At 38.9% G+C, this 21470-nt stretch overlaps 1 protein-coding gene across 3 annotated transcripts in view; it reads right to left on the bottom strand.

The window, feature by feature from the left end:
- The window catches only part of WWP1 (WW domain containing E3 ubiquitin protein ligase 1), a 59384-nt gene extending 56999 nt beyond the window's left edge, over positions 1-2385 (bottom strand). Inside the window, exon 1 of one of the 3 annotated variants that reach the window (XM_039571505.1) lies at positions 2200-2385. The gene's annotated coding sequence lies outside the window, so the exon portion shown is untranslated. The remainder of the gene's footprint in view (positions 1-2199) is intronic. The other 2 variants (XM_039571494.1, XM_039571508.1) reach the window with 2 other exon arrangements.
- Between the last annotated feature and the right edge of the window lie 19085 nt (positions 2386-21470).

Raw genomic sequence — 21470 nt, 5'->3', positions numbered from 1 at the left:
TTTCCAACTTCATACTAAAAGATAAAAAGGAAAATGAAAAGCAGTAAAACTAGCAAATATTTCTCCTTCTTCCAAGGCTTCCACAGACTCAGGAAAAGGGGTTGGCTCTGAACTCCATCAGTATTCCTGTGATTTAAGAAGCACTTGTAGGCAAGTGATTATTTCAACTTTATTGAAAGCCCTTTAATAAAAACATGCTGACTAACTTACAGTGGTTTTTTCACTGATGTTTAGCAAAAAATGTAAACTATTTTACAAACAAAAATAATCCGTATTCTTTTGGTAACTAAGTGTCCCATACCAAGAGAATAAATCAGTCCCAAAGCTCTCATGCTTCCAAGTATAATTGTGTATTTAAGAGAATTATTCTACAGTATCATTGGGGAAAGTCTACAGCTAGTACTAAGTTGCTCAAGCTAGAAGTACTTACAGGACGAGCCCTTTAAAATACAGTTCACAATACACACTGAAGAGGTGACAAAGGGATTCTAAACCCACAAGTTTACAAGCAGCATCAACCAAAAGTATTTCTAGGTGCCCCACTTGAAAGCATCTTTGTCATGAATCCAAGTAAACTGTGCTTTTGTGGCGGCAAAGTTTTTCTCAAAAGGATGGAAAACCTTCAGATTTTTTCTCTATGCAGATTTCTTTAATCTTCATCAGTATTAAAATCGACCAGAAATAGTAATTCAGTTTATACCTTGACCAACACGGCCTCAGATAAGGCAGCATGGAAAATTTTTAAAAAATAAACAACCACTCCAAGTTAGTAAAGCATTATCACAGCCAACAACAGTCCCTTTGTTTCTATACTGCAAAGAGATTGAACCAGAATACCAATTTTAAGAGAAGACTCTTATTACTACGAAGACTGTACTGTCTTTCATGCGTATGACCCAGCTACCTGCAGTCAGTGATTGCAACCCCTAGTAAGTCAGCATTACTTAACTTGCATAACCTGAGGTTTTTTCACTGCACAACATCCTGATGACTTTTTATGTGACACAGCTGCCCTGTGAAAACGCAACTGAAATATGAACACCTCTTATTACAGTTTCACCCAAACATCGAAGAGCTCCTATTAAAATGATTAGATGGTGTTAAGTCCTTTTCTCTCTTTGATGTACAGTTTAAACATTTATAGATCTGGAAGCAGAGCTAGATCATCCTAGTTAAACTGGGATGAGAGTTGGTATCGTTCCAAAAATAAGACAACGACAAATAAAATCAAGTAAATAAACACACTGAGTTGTAACATTTTACAACAACATAAACAAAAATAAACGACACAAACAGGTCTTTTGAGGTCTTCAGTTCAAGAAGTGTTTCAGTGTTTGGCTCAGCCAAACACCCATCGCAGAGACCCCGAGATACGAGCAGACACCTACAACCTGAGCGGTGACCGGAACCACCCCGCCGTGCCCCCTGCCCGTGAGCCCAGGCAGCGTGAGGGGCGACAGTAGCGCACCGGAGAGGGGACACGGCTCCTCACCTCCTCCCTCCCCGCCTTCCCCACCAAAGGAAGGTGAACTTAAACGTAACAATATCCTTCTCCTCTGCTTTCACCCCGCACATAAGCAAGCCAGGGCCGGCCGTGGAGCTGCCTCACTGACTCCTGGTCACTAAAGCCTCTCGCAATCCACTCAGCGTTGACACAGGTCGCGACTCAGCCCTCAGTCACCCTCGCAAAGGCCGTAGACAGGAATAAACAAGGTTATTCGCCTGACACCGGACACCGGCGACGCTCCCCCCCTCTCCCCCCGCCCCATAGCGACACAGGCTCACCACAGCCCCGACCCTCCCGACCCTCGCCAGGCGCGGGCCCAGAGGCCCTCAGCCCTGTCCAGACGCGAGCCAGAGTGGGAGACGGCAGGGAAACACAGCAATTCCCCGAGCACCATGTGGGGCACCGGGAGGGGAGAAGCAACAGCAGCCGCCCCCCACCAGGAGAGCCCAAGGGGTGCGACGAGTCGAAGTGCCGGAAAGACCGAGACCTCACTACAGCTCCCTTCGCCATTTTAGCCCCCACGCCCATTCCCCTCCTCCCCGCCCCTCGGTGACAGGGGCAGACTGCACCCATCCACCGCCCACCCCCCTGGCTGCCCACGGCCAAGCGAGGAGCGAGGACGGCAGCCGTGTTTCTGCCGGGCCAGACCGCAAACCGAAGCGGCTGCGGCACAGTCTGTTTTGTGCCCTTACCGTGGCTCGCAGCCTCACAACTGCTGCCGCCTCCTTCTCCTTCCTCCCACCTTTCTCTTCTTCTTCGCTTCCTCGCCGCCGCGGCGGCTCCTCACCCCTCCGCGCCGCGCTCCGCCGCCGCCGCCGCGCAGAATGATGCCATCTCACAGCGGCATCAGCGGCTCCCGCACAACAGCCCTCCTCCCGCCGCCGCCCCTCCCGGTACTGCTCCCGCTGCTGCCGCCGGGCGCCCCCGACGGCCGAGCCAGCCTCGTGCGCGCCCCGGGCACGGGCAGCGGGAACTTGTGGAGCTGGAGCCGGAGCCGCTGGAGCCGCCGCCGCCGCCGCCGCCGGGGCGGGAGGGCCCAGTCGGGACCGAGCAGTGCGCAGCGGCGGTGGGAGGGAAGAGGCGAGCCTGAACCGAGGCTCTTCAAAGGGGACAGGGCTTATTCCTAGCGCCTGCCCCGGGCTGAACCAAGTCGGGCGCCGCGGCGGGGAGAAGGGCCGAGAGCACGGAATCGACCTCGGGGAAGGCGGGGTCGGGCTGCAGACCCGGAGCGCCGTCCGCGGGACAGAGCCTGCTGGGGCAGGACAAGGAGGGCTCCTGCGAGTCGCTGTCCCCCAACAAGGCTCCTCCGCGGCGTCGAGAGCCAGCACACCCCGGTGCGGTGAGAGCGATAAAGGCGGGGGGTGTCTCCTCCACCCTCCACCCGCCTCCCGCCCTCCCTCCCTGGCCGCGCAGGCAGGGCGGGCTCCTGCGCCTTGCCGGCAGCCTCCGTCGCCGCCGTGATAGAAGCTCCTGCCCGCGATCCCCTCGACTGCTCCCCGTCCTCCGCCGCCGGACCTCTTCTCCCTCTCTGAGTAACGCAGCCTTTGCCGTTCTCGGGCGGACGGATGTAGGCGGGGGAGAGGCAGCTCCGCACAGAGCTGCCCCGCTGCCCCGCTGCAGGGGCGAGACACCGCCCGCCCCGGCGGGACCTCCGGGGGCACCTCCGACAGCCCCGGCATGGGCACGGGGTCAGCTTTCCCCTGGCAGGAACCATAGGCCTTCCCTGCGGATTTACAAGCCCAAAAGTAGTTATATGCACAAATATGTGAGGCTGACGTTGTGCTTTACATTGAAGACTAATGAAGCTTTGTCTTCGTACCGTACAGCATAACCCTGTGGAGGCAGTGATAGCATGAACTTTCGGGCACAAACAAGGCCTTTGAGTGGTTGTCCCAGAAAGTCCAGCATTACTGTTAATTGAAAGGAACAAAAGCTTACAGTGTGAGACCCTGAAGCAACGTCTGGTATTTCATTATTCTTAAAAAACAACATGGGGGCCAGCAATCAGATTTGGGCATGTAAATTCCTTCAGGAAATAAAAGGAATGCTCTCAAAAGTAATACTTTCCAACCTATTCATTCTTCCTAGAAAATCTGTAGGAAAACAAACTTTCCAAACAGTGTTTGGAAAGGAAACTGTATTTACAGTTCAGCTTTAAAAGTATCTTAGAGTATTCTAGAAGAAAAAATACTGGTGTTCTCCTGACTGGTAATACTAGTACAAGTGACTGAAAACTGTGATGGGTTGAGCTTTTGCACACAGCATACGTAACAGAATATGTGAGTTCTACACTCACATAATCTGGCGTGGGCAGTAAAACTAGCTGTTTGCAGTAAGCAACCTAATTAATCCATCTGATTTACAGAATTCAGCATATACTATTTTCTCTACAACAACTAAAGCTAACATTTAAAGAAAACCAGAGTCCCTCTTTAGTTCTGAGATTGTCCAAAATTAGGTATTTGCTTACTACAAGGAACTACTTTTATAATATTTTGGTAGCACTTCCAGCACTTTGGTAGCTGGTACTCAGCTCCATCTCACTTTCCTGGCTGTTTGTTTTTCTGGTGTAAAGCAATTTAATTGAAATGGATGTAGCATTATATCCCCAGCTGCAAAGGGTGGGTGAAGATGTAAATGGCAATATTCTATCTCTGGTTTTTGCATAAGATACTAATTTCTCTTCTGTAAAGCTTTGCTTGTTACTTATATCAGTAATCTGATACTTCATTGAAAGTATGAGCATTATTTCTTAGTATACGTGTAAAATTTCTAAGTACTTTGTTCTTGCCTTATGAAGTATGAAAAGTGTGTAGTTACCTAAAACAGTACTCTGTACATGAATTATGGGCTTCTCTGGCTTGCCTCTTCCCTGTTTCTAAACAAATTTTGCCATACATTTGTCTCACTCTGGGGAACAGTAACATTCCAAGTATTCTTCTGTCTTAAAAGACATTTGATACACTAATGAATGCAAAATGTCACAAGTTTGTTAATGCCACAAGTTTGGTTTTAAATGTCTTATAAAACCTCAAGATTTTTTAATATTTCTGACCACTTTTAGAGCAGTAGGTAATGGAAACATAGAATTATATGGTTTAGAATTATTATTATATTATATTGGTTTAGAATGGTTTAGATTGAAAAGGACCTTCAAGTTCATCCACTTCCCAACTCTCCCTGCCGTGAGGGACACCTTCCACTAGACCAGGTTTTACCCAGAGCCCCATCCAACCTGGTCTTGAGCACTTCAAGGGATGGGGCATCCACAGCTTCTCTGGACAACCCATTCCAATGTCTCACCACCCTCACAGTAAAGAATTTCTTTCTAATATCTAATCTAAACCGTCCTTCAGCTTAAAGCCATTCCCTATTGTCCTATGTCTACATCTACATGTTAAAAAGTCCCTCTCTGTTTTTTTCGTAGGCCCTTTTAGGTACTGGAAGGTGCTATAAGGTCTCCCAAGAGCCTTCTGTTCTCCAGGCTGAACAATGCCAATGCTCTCAGCCTGTCTGCATAGAAGAGCCCCGTCACTCTCCAGTCCCCTGGTGGTATTAAATACTTAACAATTAAAAGCCATACATTGAAAACTTGCTGAAAACATTTAAGTTATGCTTAGAAATTACTGAGAAAGTGCAAATACAGTTGTGTTCATTTTGCAGATAAACACCTTTGTTTGTTTTCTTCTGGATTTTTGGCCAGAAAAGATTACAGACTCTTATCATACAGTGCTGAAGGCTAGCAGGAATTCCTGCAGGTCTGATGTCCTTGTTGCCTAAGAGCTTTGCTCTTTATAGGGTGAAATAAAGAGTGTTTATTAACCCCTTAGTTATCCCTTTAGAAAGCGAACCTCAGGTAAGGTCTGATAAGCCACTAAACTTACCAAAACAAATCAACCAAAGTTGGAATTTTGCAAAAGGGTCTGCATGAAGATTTTTTTTTTTTTACTGAGTATAAGAGTACTTTCTATACACAACATTCCTGAGGTAGTAATTTATGATACTAGTGGAAGGTTTTAACAGCATCTCCTTTTGTGTGTTTCTGACATTTTTTTCCTTTTTTCTTTCCAAAGTAAGGAGAGTTTTGGTGAACTTCGGTTCAGAATAGATATCTATAAAACAGACTCCCCCAGAATATACTGGGTTTATCCTCAGATTTTAATAGATCTTTTCTGGCATGCTTGAACAATGTACATTTGATAAGCATGGATTTTAGAATAGGCTATTGCAATATCTAGGTTTTAATGGAGTAGAGTGTATCCACTGGCTGGAATTGTATCTTACCTTTTCAGTAAATGTTTCTCTGTTGTAGCTGCACACACAGGAGTGGCAGTGAGCTCTGCTAGCCTTTAATTGAAAAGTTTGAGTGACGGTACTTTTGTTTAATTTATAATTCTACAGAACGCTTGTAGACCTCAATAGGAAGTAAACCAGTACAATTGCAAATTAATGGCTTTTGTACCCCATAAAATTACTGTACAATACCATCTATTTGCATTTCTGTTTGTCTTTATTTCTCTTACATCTTACAAAAGCCTTATGTTAAACTAAAAACCTCAAGGTTTATGCTACAGAATAGTTTACGAATTTCTGTACAAAAGTGGAAGTGAAGTGTAATAATTCAACTTCCTTAACAGTAATGCATTAGTAAAAGATGAGGCTGAAACCAAGTCTTTCTGCCGTTAATAGACTCCAATGCAAGCTGATTTTGCCTGAGCAAAGGTATGCAAAACTAATCTGTGTGGTTTCTGTTTGAAAAGAGCAAAGTTTTATAGCACAAGTCTTAAATGCAAGTGGTTAGGTTGATTGTTTATTCAGCCCTAATATTTCAAATGTGAAAAAAAAAAAAAAAATAATAATGATAAAACAGTATCTAGTGAGAGTAGAGGGAAATTTTTTTTTTACATGGAGATTTATTATTACAAAACTCATGCAGAGTAAGAAAAATTTTGAACAAGTTTCTTTGGACCATATTCAAAAAAGCATTTAGGCACCTGAATTGTAGATTAGATAAAACTTAAATTTTGCCTCAAGAGCACAAGCCACAAAACCCTGTAGAAGTAGTCACCCAAGTCTGCAAGTGGATGTACTCAGTGTCCATAGGCATTGGCAACAGGCACCTGATGTCTTCATTGCAGTAAAAGAATTACTGCTTGGCTTATGCCTGGTTTGTTTGGGGTCCAGGTGTTGGGTAATATGTCACCTAAGATCCATGGAAGGGTGAATCAGGGAAGCATGATTGAAGGTGTATCCAGTACAGAAAAAATCTGAAATCAATACAAAATACAGAAGTTACAGCAAGGACAGAAACAGGGAGAAACGTGGTAGCAGTGATCACCAGGCATTACAGTGTCATGATTGGAGAACTCAGGACCTAAAAAACCTGTTTTCTGTGCCTTCCTAAACTCAAACCAATCTTTCTTTTCAAGACAGACTGTGGCCAATTAGTGCTGTCTGATTTGGGACCAGGATTATCCTTCCTGTGCCTGTGCTCTATAGAGCTTTACAGAGGCACACTCAAGTGCAGCAGAGTAATGCCGGACAACTCAGCAGCTAGGGAACATAAGCTAGAACAGCTGGGAAGTTTTAGTTTCTGGTCCTGCTTCCCAACAGTGTTCAGACATTTTAATCAATGGCTTTTCAATGCACAACATTGGCTCCTGTTCCAGGACAATAAACACTCCCTGTAACAACTGAATGTCTTCACTTTTGGCATTCGGTCAGAGTCTTCTCATATTTCTCTCTCAGATTCCACACTTCTTATGTTCTGAAAGCAGAATGAGTATAGTTATGTGTATATTTGACTTCTATACATGCTTGTTTGTAAAATTATACCTTAAACATATATTGTCCTTACAAAATATCTTATTTATGTGGTAAGTAACGGATAAATGTTTGTCCCTATGTTGTTATGTGGGGTTTTTGAGGTTACACTTAGAGTACAGCCCTACTTTAGTCACTTTTTACTGTGTATAATTAAAAGTCTCTAGTTTCACAATGGTTAGGGAACTTGGATACTGTACCATCCAGTTATTTACTCCTATTTGTTTATTTCCTTCCATCTGTCAGAGGTATGCATATGTTGCTTCTCATTTAAGGTGTGAGATATGGATTCTACTATTATGTGTGCAATATTTGGCCCAATCATGTTCCAGTTTTTGCACATGTAGTAGTGTAAATAATACATGACAGTAATCACCTTGGGTACAATTAATTTAACTTGATTCCTCACAAAAATTTGGTGTCTGATTGCATTACAATGAGTAGGTTTTTAAAGCAGTATGGTGGAGAAATTGAAATATGAAAAATTGCAAAGACTTGACTTCAGTTAGTATAAATCAATAAAATTGCCTGCCTCTGGATGTTGACAATATTAGTTTCTTTGTCTACAAATTTGGGATTATGAGGAGATTCTTCTTCCTACACCTTTTTCCAAGACCAAAAATTGTTGATTCAAAAGTTTTAAATTTGTAAGGAATGAATGAATTACAGAGGGGTTAAAACTCATTGATTTTCATCTAAAGATGTATTTTTTTATGTACAAACATCTTCCAAAATGGTTCTGTCTTTCATGAATACACTTATTTCAATACCTTGACATTGTCAACTTTTCAGATCTGTTAATCATCATTTAGACATTAGTGAATCAGCAATTTATTGCTTTTTTCCTGTAAGTCTAGAGGTTTGTGTGCCAAATCCAAGAAAACTAAGAAAACAACTTGTCAAAGTGCTGTTGTTTCTGTGCTATCTCTTAGCAGCATGGAGTGTGAGAGTTATTTTGTGGGGGGAAAAAAAGTACAAACCAGTACATCTCATCTCCTATTGTAATGAGACTGTGTTGTAATTTCCTTTAAGTGTGGTTCTCCAAGGCCTTCTCTAAAATCAGAAACCTCAGATTTTATGTCAACATATAATGTATTTAAAAGACTGCTAAAATATAATTATCTTTTAATCAAGTACTGTTTTCCCACGAACAATAGCATGGAATATATTAATGTAAATTCACTTCTGTCTTGAAATTGTAGCAGATAAATGTTGAGCCACTGTTGGAAGTCTCTTGTTGAGTACTGGGTTAGTTTTTTGAAGCATGCCTGCCCTCCTTGCTTGGAAGCAGGGCTGAGGTTGAGCACAAATACTGAGTAAGCTGAGTGTGGCTTAGGTGACTGAGATGAGTATAGAGACAGGTAAAGGAGAATAAGGGGCTCCAGTTCCAGCAGAAGTGGTAAATCACAGAAGAGTGTGGGAGCATAGCAGCTCACTTTGGGGTGGAGAAAGAAATAGAATAGGGTTGTTTAGAAGGCATGAGGTGTGGGAGGACATTTAAATAAGGGAAGGGAAATAGTTTGGTTTATTCTGTTCATATTCTAGTGACAATATTTTGTACTTTTTCTCACCAATAAAAGGGCAATGAGTTTTGGAAAAAAAAATCAAAGTATGGCAAGTTATTTTATCCTCACTTCCCATGGAAGGAAGACGCATTTTTACCAAGTCTGCAACTACTCTTAAATCTCCATAATAACTTTTTTGAGTTCACAGGCCAACTTCAAACATGTCTAGCAAATCTGATAAATTCTTTTTCCTTGAGAAAATAGATGGCAGAGTATAGTAGAAAGCTTCTGTAAATGTTCCCTGGAAGGGCTGCAGACAAAGGAAAAGCTACATAATTAAATTGCACACTATTAACCACTGGAGAATGGGGAGCAGGGAAAGAGTAAACAATAAACCAGCCAGCCCTTATAAATGCCTACCATAGGAGAAGGCTTCAGTTGGAGTTTGCATTCTTAGGCACCAAAGTCAATCAACCATGAAAAACAAATCTTTAAGAGACCAAGCTTCATTAGTTCCAGTGCTCACTGAGTGATGTGATTTAATTGCAGCACTACCTAAAGCAATGCTATGCAGCCCATAGTCTGTGGGTAATTGATGGTCAATAAAAATCAAGAGAGAGCTCAAAAAGCAAGTCAAAACCAGACATTCCTGCACAGCCACATTCTCCCATACATATAAGCAGATTGGAAGAGGAGAATAAAAATTAGGCTAAATTTTTTACTTTTATTTTTATTTGTCTCTAAAAGAAGGTCATTGTGAATACTTTGGCACAGTAAGCACAGGATGGCTTTTGAATTTGTTTTGCTTCCAGAGGTTAAGTGCTCCTTCAGTTGAAAAGGTTGAGAAATGTAGTGGTCTAGAGACCATGGTCAGAGAATCAGGTTTTGGTTGTTGTAAGAAACCCTATGTCCTTTTTCCTTTATTTCCCTGTTTAGCTTGCATAACTGAAAATGATCAGGTGAATGTAATTTGTGTTTGTCCTTTGTCAAAGCATGGCCTAAGTGAACCAGAGTCAGCCATCAGTTTGGCTGCAAATTGTTTTTGTCTTTTGTTGAACCTTCTCTGAGCATTAATCAGAAAAACTAAGAAATTGAAATGTTAAAATTTGTATTTTCTGAGACTTAACCATATATTTCTCTTAACATTACAGTGGTTCATACAGTGTTCATGCTTGTTTAAGAGCTGAGAGCTCTTCCTTCCTTTAATACAGATTATGTGCTTATTGCATTTCTGTGCAGAACTCTTGCCATGACTTTCTTTTATTCCAAGGAAAAACAAAGATCTTGAATCTCAGCTTTCTCCTGACCTGCAGCTCTGATCTTTCTTGGGTTCTTACCTGCAGGCCTTTTTTTTCTCAAGTGCTAGTACTTCGTTTGTCTCTGAAAATCCCCTCTTCTTTTCCTCAAGTCCTAGAACTGTTTTTGTCTCTGAAAATCCTCCCTTCTTTTTCTCAACTGGACATATGAATTAGACCACAGAATTGTATGTATACTAGTAATAAAATAGACATAAATCCATGCATGTGTTTTAATCACTTGAGAAAGTCCTTTTTTTGCGAAGTATTTATGGTACAGTACTGTTGGTTTCTTTATGAATAATCCCAATGTTTAATGTAGTTAAATGCATTTCAATTTTAAGACAATGCACCTCCTTGGTAGAACATGGGAATCTTGGTGAACTGTTCCTTCCATGACTGTTTAAACTGGTAATAGGAATAAACTAGGAAATGTTTAACTTTGCTGATTTTGATTTTCTTGCTCTTATCTGTTCTAATGCAGCTACGACACATTGTCCCCAGATCGTTATTAAAATTTCACTAGCAATTTGTGCATGTTGTGTATTTTAAAATGAGATATAAAATTTATACTTATGTAAATGTAATTTGCTATTTAAAATCTTTTAGGCAGAGATTGGAGTAGTACTATTTTTAAATTGCTGTTTTTAAAACTTCATTTTTCTTATGACAGGAATGTTTTAACCAATTAAATATTAATACAGAACATCTCAATGTTTACTGTAGAAATCAGTGTACTGCTGCTCTTTAAAAGCCTTTAAAAATGCACTGCACTTTTTCTTCTACATCCTGCATATTCACCTTAACACGTAAAATTTTTAGCACAAATCTGATGGAATGACAAAAGACATGTTTGAAACAGAGCTGCTTTTGTGCTCTCTTTTGTCTTCTGCCTTCAATTGGATGACATCTGTTGCTTTGGTGGGCCAGTTTGTGACATGGTCACTAAAACATTGACAATATCACAAGTAATGCAACTAAGTCTGTATTTCCTGCTCAGCTGTTTGAGGCATAGCAGAGGGAAATGAGCTTCATGAGTAAAAGCCCATGAATTTTAGTTTAGAAAACATAGGGTTTTCCACAGATATCTCTCTGTCTGATGTAAGACCTTGAAGAAGAGGCTTAGTTCTGAATTTCCAACTGCAGAGATTCTTACAGGCAAAGGTATGTGGAAGATGAATGTGGAAGATATGATCAGATAGATCAGTTGTGTTTTTAAAGGGGGAGTCCTATCTTGCACATCTCTGTGTGTGAACTGTAGGAATCTCCTTTGGCTTTCTACCAAGTACTGAGTGAATTACAGAACTGACGTGAGATAATTTGCACAAATCATCTCCTTTATGAATATGGCCTCAGGGATGGTTCCTGTTTTCAGAAGATAGTACTACCAATCAGTTTTCTTACTTTCAGTGGATTGTAAGTGAGAGAAAAATGAAAGCAAGGTTGAAAGGAGAAAGGTGATGGAAGATGGATTTTTTGGAATAACAGAAATCAGAATATTAATGTATTATAAATTCTTATCATTATAACCATTATCATTATCATTGTTATTCCTGTTGACGACTCTAGCTGTTCCTGAGTGAGAAGCAATATGTAACATACAACAATGAAATATACACCAGGATAGTTCTTTTTCAGGTGTGTTATTTTTCCTCTCTAGAATTTAAAGAAAATACTGCTTTGGTATTCATGAAGGAATGATTAACTTGATGGAGTAGTATTTACATGGAATTTGTTAAATTTAAAAACAGTTTTGCCTACAAAAAACAAAATATTGTTACCCCAAAAAGGTGACTCATTTTCATCCCTGTTTCAAAAAAAATTACTAGGAAAAAAGGTATATTGACTGATGTAGTTCTTTTCACATGGCTGATTACTCTATGGAAGTCAGTGCAACAATAAAAAATTATTTTTCAGCAATATCCAGTAAAGTTTTTGGATACTTACTTTAGGTAAAATAAAATTTTATTTGAAAGTGCTAAAACATTTTAACTTGCTCTGAATATCTAAAATAATATAAAAATGTCAGTTAGCAAGTTCCCTAATGATAAAGATTTTATTATGAATTTAATTAAAAACTACATTTGGGAGGAGAGAGTTAACTTGCCTTTCTCAAATATGAGTATTTTATTTTCTCCCCTCTTTCCCAAGATGTAGCACATTAACTTTGTTAGGGAGCATGCTAGTCTTGCCATATTGAGCAAAGTCACAGACCAATTCTGTTGATTTTTCTTGTTATATAAGTTTATTTTCTTATTTATTTTATGAAAGAAAATGCAAAGAAAGTTAGTTAACAAAAGTTAATAAAAGTGCATTTCAATGAAATGGGAGGGATAAAATATTAATGTAGTAACGAAGTGAGAACTCATATGATTTTGAATATGTAATTTTTTAATGGTAAGTCATCTTGAATCTGAGTGATTTTATACACTCCTGAAGGTTTGAGATCAGTCATTATTTGAAAGATAAATGGTAAAAAAAGCAGAAGAAAGTGTATATATTTCTGCATAAATAAGATCCCTTCTGAGGCAGAGATAATTCAGAGTTATTCTGAAATTGTTCACTCATACCAAACAACTGTTTGGGCTTTCTGCAAAGATATGGAAATCTATCCTTGTTCCATTGCATTATCCTCTGGGTAGCAATTCGGTTGGATTTCTTTCCTAAAATGTTATGCATAAGAGTGATCCACATATTTAGCCTTTGCTGTTTCCAAGGTATTGCTTTTATTTTTCAGTAGCTGTGCCTGCTGCACTGACACTGGCCAAACAGCAAGCACAAGACTTGGACAACAGCTAAGATGCTGTAATTGCATTTTCAGTCAACCTGAATTACATTCTAATGAGGATGAGAAGGCATTTTTTTTCAAAAAGCAAAGCTTGAACATACAGGTCTAGTGTAAATTATATATATAAATATATATGCATATATATATATGTGGATTCTGAAGTTTCACTTTCATTTTTAATATACTGAAATACTTGCAAACAAATAATTGATAACAAAACTGTATTGCAGCCAATGTGGTTTTTTGTTTGTTTGGTTTTTTTTTAATTGCAACAAGCATAACTGGCAAAGCTGGACAGGCTTCAATAGAAGACTCAAGTCAAATGATCTTTGTGAAGGAGCTTAATTTTTTAATAATTATAAAGTGGAGTTGATTCTTTGTCCCATGATGGTCAGTTATTGAAATCTCTTCTGGCCTTTAACATTGTCAGTATTTTGATTATGGAAGGGATGTTTTCCTGTACTGGTGGCCTGAAATGTCTGCTTGAGTTTAAAACATTGTTTCTCTGTGTGGTTTAATGCAAAATCTGCCATATAAAATTCTAAAATTGCTGCTGCTGTTTTTCTCTCATAATTAAAAAATCAAAGCAAAATGAAACAAACCACCAACTTCTGAAAATTACTGTTAGGAGTCTGTAGTACAAGTGTAAAGTGGATCAGGCATAGTCACTGTGTAGGGAGTTTTTCCACTGAGTTCAGTCAGTGAGGAAAAGAACTGACTAAGACCTGGCCAGTAAACTGACTGGTTGTAGTTTCTCTGATGTACGTAATCCACTTGATGGCATGAAATGTTGACAATTCTATGAAGACTTCTATAAGCAATTATCAAGATGTGCAGCAATAGTGTCTTGGGTTCTTTTTTAATTATGCTTCTGACACAAAATTAGTTTATTCCTTTCTTTTTTCATTCTATGCTTTTGCCAGAGTGCTTTTTCTCACTAATGTAGTTCCCTCTGACAAGGTAGTACAATTCCTGAGCTTCTAGCTTTCAAAAGCCAGCAAGGCTTTCAAAAGCCAGAGAGATTAATTAAGTTTAACTACTTCAAGTATTATACCTTCCTTGAATTGCATACTTTTCTAAGTTTACTTTTACCCAGTGGTCTCTTTGAGACAGAAAGGGCACAAATTACAATAAATTGAATTTTTCATTGCTTTTCCACTTACAGCTTGGAAGCAAGTCATTAATTAATATTTCATGTGGCTTGCAGCCTGAGAGAAAGTGGGGACACATTATTGTATTAGTGTGGCAAAAAGCAACCCCAACTGTAGTTGTTCTTATTGATAATGATAACTCATGTCTTTGTGTAGGCCATGAATATCTGAATATCTTATTCAGAGGAGGAGGTAAACAGTCTTTTCTATTGCTTTGAGAGGACAAAAAAGTGTTTTCGGTTTTTGCTTCACAACTTAAGTTTCATCTTGACAAAAGATTTTATTTGCCATAGAACAAGGTATTTTCCAGCTTAGCAGTAACTTGTTGATGTCTTGCCTTGTTTCTGAGATACAATCCCTTCACTGTTGAGTATTTTCTTATCTTAAGAATAGAAGACCATGCCTGACTGTGCAGGGCAAGAGTGCAACTGTATCATGCACCATGAATGTAAATAGATGTACATGACCATTTCAAACTGTCAAAACTTGGATTGATCCTATTAACCAGGATGGATCCTATTAACAGGGAACTGACAGATTATTTTTTTTAAAGTTTGGTAGAAGTTATCTTAGGATTCATAAACTCCTGTGTTAGAGATAGAGAATCATTGGTCTGAGTGTGAGCATCGTTTTTCTTAGCCAAGGACAAACTGCACCCAAACACATTTGGACAAAATATGACTCAGTCTTCACTACTCCTTATCTTGCAAAAATCATCCTATTGCTGATAGTATTACCCTTGTATATGGTAGCAGATTCCTCCTGAAAAACAGCTTTTTTTCACTCAAATTCAGACATAATTTAATTTACTTCAGACAGTAATTTTCTTCAAGCAATATTTCCATAAAGTTAGACTTTATAACTTTAGAACTGGTGTCACAGTATAATTAGATTAGGTAATTTTAATTTTTCAGGTTTATGGCAGATTTTGGTATTGGTCTATATATTTCTGAATTTCTAATTCTGTAGAGACAGATTGTCTAACTGTTTTTCTTTCAGTGGAATTAGATCATTGTCCCCATTCTGGATGCTGTGGGATTTTGCCAGAATATGTCAGTTTTTGTTTTTTCTGTGACTTCAAATACTGTCTGAGTAATGATCTGACCTTGTTTATCAGCATCCTTGAGTAGGTGCTAGAACTCTTTTGGGAGAATTAAATTTCCAAAAGGTTTTATTTATTTTTTCTTCTGCTTATTTGTGTACATTGTAAGTGCACAAACTGGAATGTTTTGAGAGAGTTTTTAATAATCATCGTTCTCATTAATGTGCCTGGTGCTGTGCCCAAAACTAATCTTAATTGGTGCACTTCAGAAGATGTGTACTAATTGGAAAGAGTCCAGAGCAAACAAACAGATTGTATCAGACATCTAGAAAATGTCATCTACAAGGAGAGACTGAGCTTGTTTAGGTAGTTGAGCACAACGAAAGAGAAAACAGAGTCTGTTCAGGATAGTTATCTTTGATGATAATTTGACCTACTCTTAGTGGGTGGGGGGGAGGGAGGGAGGTTGGACTATGCATTATTGGTAAGACTTGTTGGGAAATAAGTCTTTTAAAAAGAACCTTATGATGGAAATGCTGAGATAAGGCTTGATAAATGCATGCTCAGTTCTTGTCTCTTCCCAAGTGGCCTTGGGAAATCTCTCTGTTCTTTGATCTGCCAGCACTAATGTGTTAATATTTTTCCACTCTGTTTTGTTTATAGGGCTTAAACCAAATAGGACTTTGGCACTGAAAATATAACTCTGTCATGCTTGGAGCATTTGAATTTAAAATTATTCCAAACAAGCCTCATTCAGCCTCTGACTCTTCAAAATATCCAAACTCACCTGTCATTGAAAATTTTCCAATTGGCTTGCAGGATTTCTGCCTGTCTTTTGCCTAGTATTGTCTCAGTGCGAACAACTTAGTCACCAAGTTGCTTAAACTCGCTTAGAAGCAGGAACTGGTGCAATGTCAAGTTGTTTCCTGTCATGCAGAGTCACTGTGTACATTTGCAAAAAGCCTAGAGACCTAAACTCTGTTGGTTTCAGGGCTCACTTTCATCTGGCTTCCAATGTCTCAGGTTTGCAACTTCATGCCTTTAAGTTGTGCTGGTTAGGACCTTTCATTGAGCTTGGGTTGTTCATCAGACAGCCAAAACTATTCCAGCTCTTTTGCTGTTGGCTATAGATAAGTAAGTGGTTCTGGCAGCACAGACCAATCCCAAGATCTCCCTGCTGAGGGATTTAATTGATAAGTTAATGTAGTTGTTGGCACGTACACCTAGGAGCAGCCTCCTGCTCCAGAGCTGGATAGCCCACTTATGTTCCTGAGAAGTATAGCTGTGCTCTGAGCTTAGCTTTTGCTGTTGATCAGAGATATATGTCTCTTCGTTCAGTTGAGTGCAGGACACGTTTTGATTTGCTTAAGCTGTCCAGACAGCACCTATTAATGTGTTGGCACCCTGTGAAGTGGCCATGTACCTGACAGTCTTTGGCTCTTCGTGTGCTCTGATAGTGGGTGAAGGGACTCTTATCTTGATTATGGCCTATAGGCATTGTGATAGAAATTAAAACATAGCCACATACTTACTTAGCTATTTTGTAGGTGAAATAGAAGAGTAGAATATATTTGAAAGCATCTACACTCCAATTGCTATCACTTCCTTTGAATACAAGTGAGTGTTGTTTGGTAAATAGGTTTAGTCTGCAGCATTTCAGAGGCTCATTGTTCCTGAGAAACTGGATTATAGCTTTTACTCACTACAAACTCAAAGCTAAGTAGAAGAAAAAATGTTGCAAATAGTTACATGCTTTTGTTAAGTCCTTCTGAAAGAAGGCAGAGATCTGTGTCGACTTTGTCCTCTATCATTCTGCTCAAATGGTACATTCCCCATATTATCAATCTCAACATTTGAACAAAAGCAGCAGCCGGCTAAAACTAGTCTAACCATGATTAAGGTAATGCTGATTAAGATTGTACGTGCATCAATCCTGTACCTCTGTGGTTCCCATCATTTCCAGAGTGTACAGCCATAGTTACAACTAATTGTAGTAAACTCTTCATCGTTAGGGGTTTTGCTTAAAAATACTTTGGGATATTAAACCAGATCTGTGTATTTCACATTGAAAATGAGGCAGCTGCATTGTTCTGAGCTGCCATTAAAAAAGCAGTCTGTTATTTTTCATAAAATGGCAATTCAGTGTCTGTACTGCCACAGAAACATAGACCGCCAGGTGATGTGTGCTGTGTAAGTCTCCTGCAGGAGCAAATGACGTCTGATTCCATTCATTGGGTGATAAATTTAAGAACAAAATGGAATTTCTCATAGCAGTGATTTGCTTTTGGAGTCGAAAGCCCTGGGGAATTCTAAAGGGACTTCTGAGATTAATCTTGTATGCAGTCCTTAAGAAGGTAGCAGACCTATAAGTATTCCACACCTAAAAATGCTTATGCCATCCATAAAGTAGTTCCAGTGAATATGAAATAAAGCAACTTGCATCCTAAGCAATACTTATATGAAAGAACTTTCTAGTTTCTTGATTTCCTGTTCATTATCTGTTTTCCCGCTAGGTCTCAAATCTACAAGAGAGTTCAGGGTTGTAGAGTTCAGAATATGTGAACTCACTGTAGAGTTTTTTAATAAATGGCTACGATCTGGTTTAGTAACGTTTTTTTTGTTAGTTCCAAGAAATATGGCTCTGCCCACTTCAAAAATAAGACTGGACATCTAGATGGAATGTTTGTTCAAGGTCTGGCCCACACTTCTTGAAGCCTTGTGCAATGAAACACTTGATTTGCAAGACACTTAGATAAAATACCATGAAGGGCACATGGGATTAGAATGAGTAGGACTGGTTGGAAAGGCTGGCATTATGATTTGTGAGTTAATACTTTTGGCAAGGGTTTGTTTTCATGCAAGACTTGGCTTGTGCTTTGGTAAGGGTAAAATCCTGAGAGATGAAATTACAAACGATATCATTTGTCATGATTCAATAGCAAGGACTGATCTAAAAACCATAAAAGAAAAAAGTTACATGGCTATGATGGCATTCAGAGTGACAGCCTTGCTGCTATGGTGGAGGTTGTAAACTGTTACTGCTGGCTTTAAGAGAAAAATATTAAAGCTCACACCTTTAAATGACAGACTCTTTGCTTTGGAATGACAGAAATAAGACTTTGATATGGAAGTCGTGACATTATTTTAGGCAGTCACTTTTAGTAGCACTTTAAAAGCAGTGATTTCCCTGGTTCAGTGGCTTTCCCTGTTTGCTTTCTGCATGTTTGAGGAAAACGAGGAGTGTACATGCAGCTGGATCCCATATACTAAATGTTTAATTGGTCAGGTGGTCAAACCTCTGGATCTGAACTGAAGTGCACCCATTCAGAAGCTCTCTATTGTAGACCATGGACACCAGAGAGGGAAGTGGTGATAATAATGTTGGCAAAATTTTCAGCTCTTGTCTCCTGCCAATGAGAAGTCATCAACATGAGTTCATCTAAGGGTTCTAAGAAAATGCCATCTTTTTCAGTCAGCTGCTCTGTGTGCTGTGACCTGTGCTGGGCACAGTGACCATGCTGGTTACTACCTGGCACAATATTTGTCTGAGCATCCTGGCTGCTGCAGGACACTGGGCAGCACACTGCCACGCTGAGCAGTTTGAAGGACACATTCAGGTTTTTCACATAAACCTTGTGAATACAGCTCACACACAGTCATTTACTCACCCAGAGGCTCTAACCCTTCTCCCACTGAAGTCAGTTGAAGCATTGTCATTTATTCCCATAGGAGCAGATTAGTGGATGATTACCTATAGTAGCTTTTGCTGTATGTAGTTATATGCTTTTGTTAAGTCCTTTGCTATTCTTTTGAGATACAGAACAATTGTATATATATGTTTTACAACGTATTATTTAGAGCAATTTGAAACTTGTTTGTGGTTTTCATACATCCATGAAAGTCCGAATATTTGCTATTAATTAACTTCATCTGTTTTATTTTAGCTTCTTTGTCTTCTGCACATTCCTAACAGTGTTAGTACTCCCTCTTCATGTAACAGATAATAGGTAAAATGCTCTGGTATTGGTTTTTTAACAGTTATGTTGGTTTGTTGGTTCCATCCTGTCTTTTGGTAAAAAAAAAAAAAAAAAAAAAATATATATATATATATATACACTTAGTGAAGCCATTTCTGTCAAAGGTCTGGTTGAGAGGGAAGATTTTAAAAAGCATGATTTCAGCCTTTTGAATTTTTAAAATTTCCCTATTAAGGGCAGAGAATATGTGACTTCCTTGTTTTTGTTTCTTGGTTTCTCCAGATAAGGGACAGCTTTTGTCCTCAAACTCTACCATTCTCAAGCTTGTTCTATGTAGTATGAAGAAAACGGTTTAAATCAGTTTAGTTGAAAATGCAAAAAGAATTTCCTTTGCTTTATTTGACTTCAATGAATTTATTAAAACTCTTTCAAATTATTTAATTTTTCTTTACATTTTCACTGGTAAAAAAAGCTGTTGTGAAGGAACAACTATGAAATTGTTCTAGATTGATTTACTCAATGGTTGCTCTCTCAATTTCCAGCAGGTTTGTGAGTCAGTAGAAAATTCTGTAGTTGACACATATGTGTCTGTGTATGTGTGTGGGTACATGCATGGTTATATAGCAAAGCAGAAGATTCAGAAAGCAAAGAGACACAAAGGAAAAAGAGTATATACATTTTCAATATAATATTAGTTACATAAGAATGCGTACTTTTTCTGGATTGGAAAAAAAAATAAGGCCATTATCTTATTAAGGACCTTGCAAGTGCTACCTGTTCCTTTTCAGTTGGTCTGATTTGCTGTTACATGTAACAAGTATGAAGTTAGAACAAGTAATTAACTTCCATAGAATACATTTTTCTTAAAAAATGCTTAAAAGAATTGTGGAATATGGATTCTAAATAGCCAAATATTTCTCACAGTGTGTCATCAATATAAAAATTTTTCCTTTGAGAGCTTTGTCTTATTTTTGAATCCCATTTTTTATTCTTTCTTTGTCATTTGGGAGACATTCCAATATATTGAATGATTTTCTGTTTGTTTGAGAAGACGTTTTGTGTCATGTAAACTGTTTTAACTGCCTGGTAGATATTTATTGCCATTTATCACTTCTTTTTTTCAGTGATTTATTTTACATTATTTCTCCCAATTCCTCAGTAAATCAATCTAGTTGTCTAGCACATCAATGGATTTTGTCTTATTTCTTGTTTAAACTATTATGGTAATATTCATCCTAACAGCTTTATAAATTTGGTGCAAATCCAAACACTGGCCAGCTATCTCTACATTCATATACTTTGGATCTGCTGTTTTGCTGTTGAGTTGTTGAAAAGTTATATGTGCTCTAACTTAGGGATACTTAGTAACACCAGAAAGCAACATATTGTCATGCATGAAAGAAAGTAAAGTTGTACAATATTAGCTTCTCTAACATTCATAAATGGGTAGCGTAAGCCAAGTGTGACACTGGATTGGTTTTGGTGTTTTCTGAAAGTCATGCTGGAATTGACCAAACCAGAATGAGAGAGTTTAGTATTGTCAAGCTGACTGTGAGTCCAGAGAGAGTTTTATGATCATATGCTGATATAATTCTTTCTATAAATCTTCGGTTCCTAACAAACACACCTAATGCAGTAATTCATGCAGAAAGGAGGGATTGGGCATGGGAAGTGCTTTGAACACTGCAGCCCAGTCCATCCAAAATTGTGTGCTGCCCAGCAGTTTTTAGCAGATGGCAAGCACATCAAGCCTGAGTTACAGCTCAGGCAAAGATGGGAAAGAAAGATTCACAGCTCTCAAAGCTCACCAGAAACTCTTTCCTGGTCCTGCTCTCCATCTCTCATTAAAGATGCAGCCCAAGGGACGTAGTCAACATAATCATACTGAACAAATTTCTCTGGATAGGCTTAGCCATTAAAGAGTGTGAACACAAGTTCCTATTGTTTGAGAGGTAAAAGGAAGAAGATGAAAAGTGGTTGCTTCCTGTTCCCCTATGTTATAGGTTGACATTACCATTAAGAAGTTAATGATGACCTTGGTAGTGATTCTGTGATCTGAACTTCCACTATAAGATCTTGTTAGAGATGATACATGGCCTTTATATATATTTATATAATTTATATAATTTTTATATATATGTGTTCTGATGGGTCCCTTCCAACTCAGTAAATTCTATGATTCTATTTTATATACAGATTTATAGATCTATAGATTTATATTTATATTTACAGCAGCATGAAGACTATTTTACTAACAAGGGAGTAATGTAAATTATAATATTTCTAGAAAAAGATAGGTTTTGAGGACTTAAAAGTTTAAAGTCCTAGCTTGCTTGTCCTTGAATTGAATATAATTGAGATCTATAACATCCCGTCCTCATT

The sequence above is a fragment of the Corvus cornix genome, chromosome 2 (assembly GCF_000738735.6).
Source record: "Corvus cornix cornix isolate S_Up_H32 chromosome 2, ASM73873v5, whole genome shotgun sequence".
Taxonomy (NCBI): domain Eukaryota; kingdom Metazoa; phylum Chordata; class Aves; order Passeriformes; family Corvidae; genus Corvus; species Corvus cornix.
This window is presented reverse-complemented; position numbering and strand designations above follow the sequence as displayed.